Genomic DNA, 2,295 nt, shown 5'->3' with positions numbered 1-2,295 from the left:
CGTCGTTTCGAGACACCACGTGATGATGGGGTGTGATAGACTCAACGTTCACATACAACGGGTGCAAAACAGTTGCGCACGCGGAACACTCGGGTTAAGCTTGACGAGCCTAGCATGTGCAGACATGGCCTCGGAACACATGAGACCGAAAGGTCGATCATGAATCATATAGATGATATGATTAGCATAGGGATGCTTACCACTGAAACTATACTCAACTCACGTGATGATCGGACTTGAGCTAGTGTAAGTGGATCATGAACCACTCAAATGACTAGAGAGATGTACTTTTTGAGTGGGAGTTTAGCGAATAATTTGATTAAGTTAAACTCTAATTATCTTGAACATAGTCTAAGTCCACTTTGAATATATTTGTGTTGTAGATCATGGCTCACGCGACAGTCATCCTGAATTTTAGTACGTTCCTAGAGAAAGCTAAGTTGAAAGATGATGGAAGCAACTTTGTAGACTGGGCTCGTAATCTTAAGCTAATCTTACAAGCTGGGAAGAAGGATTATGTCCTTAATGCTGCGTTAGGAGATGAACCACCCGCTACGGCTGATCAGGATGTTAAGAACGCTTGGTTAGCACGTAAGGAGGACTACTCAATAGTTCAATGTGCAGTCTTGTATGGCTTAGAACCGGGACTTCAATGTCGCTTTGAGCGTCATGGAGCATTTGAGATGTTCCAGGAGTTGGAGTTTATCTTTCAGAAGAACGCCCGGATCGAGAGGTATGAGACCTCCGATAAATTCTATGCTTGCAAGATGGAGGAAAACTCATCTGTCAGTGAACATGTGCTCAAAATGTCTGGGTACTCAAACCGTCTAGCTAAGCTGGGGATTGAACTCCCGCAAGAAGCTATCACTGACAGAATCCTTCAATCACTGCCGCCAAGCTATAAAGGCTTTGTGTTGAACTACAACATGCAAGGGATGAACAAGTCTCCCGGCGAGTTGTTTGCGATGCTGAAAGTCGCAGAGTCTGAACTCCGTAAAGAACATCAAGTGTTGATGGTGAATAAGACCACTAGTTTCAAGAGAAACGACAAAGGCAAGAAGGGCAATTCGAAGAAGAGCGGCAAGCCTGTTGCCAATCCAACGAAGAAACCCAAAGCTGGACCTAAGCCGGAAACGGAGTGTTACTATTGCAAGGGTATGGGTCACTGGAAGCGCAATTGCCCCAAGTATCTGGCAGATAAGAAGGCGGGCAAAGAAAAATCAGGTATATTTGATATACATGTTATTGATGTGTACTTAACCGGCTCTCGTAGTAGTGCCTGGGTATTCGATACCGGTTCTGTTGCTCATATTTGCAACTCGAAACAGGAACTGCAGAATAGGCAAAGGCTGGCAAAAGATGAAGTGACAATGCGCGTAGGAAATGGTTCCAAGGTTGATGCAATCGCCGTCGGCACAGTGTCACTTCAGTTACCGTCAGGATTAGTGATGAACTTAAATCATTGTTATTTAGTGCCTGCGTTGAGCATGAACATTATATCTGGATCTTGTTTATTGCGAGACGGTTACTCTTTTAAGTCAGAGAATAATGGTTGTTCTATTTCTATGAGTAACATCTTTTATGGTCATGCACCGAATGTGAGAGGATTGTTCATATTGAATCTTGATAGCGATACACAGATACATAACATTGAGACCAAAAGAGTTAGAGTTAACAATGATAGCGCCATATTTTTGTGGCACTGCCGCTTAGGTCATATTGGTGTAAAGCGCATGAAGAAACTCCATGCTAATGGACTTTTGGAGTCACTTGACTTCGATTCACTTGACACGTGCGAACCATGCCTCATGGGCAAGATGACTAAGACTCCGTTCTCAGGAACAATGGAGCGTGCAAGTGACTTGTTGGAAATCATACATACCGATGTGTGTGGTCCGATGAGCGTGGAGGCACGCGGCGGATATCGTTATTTTCTCACCTTCACTGACAATTTAAGTAGATATGGTTATGTCTACTTGATGAAGCGCAAGTCTGAAACATTTGAGAAGTTCAAGCAATTTCAGAGTGAAGTGGAAAATCATCGTAACAAGAAGATCAAGTTCCTACGGTCTGATCGTGGGGGTGAATATCTGAGTTTCGAGTTTGGTGCTCACTTAAGACAATGTGGAATTGTTTCACAGTTAACACCGCCTGGAACACCACAGCGTAATGGTGTGTCCGAACGTCGTAATCGTACTCTATTAGAGATGGTGCGATCTATGATGTCTCTTACTGATTTGCCGTTATCATTTTGGGGCTATGCATTAGAAACAGCTGCATTCACTTTAAATAGGG

This window comes from Hordeum vulgare, chromosome 5H (assembly GCF_904849725.1).
Source record: "Hordeum vulgare subsp. vulgare chromosome 5H, MorexV3_pseudomolecules_assembly, whole genome shotgun sequence".
Lineage (NCBI taxonomy): Eukaryota > Viridiplantae > Streptophyta > Magnoliopsida > Poales > Poaceae > Hordeum > Hordeum vulgare.
The sequence above is the reverse complement of the archived record's forward strand: the minus strand, read 5'-3'. Positions refer to the sequence as shown.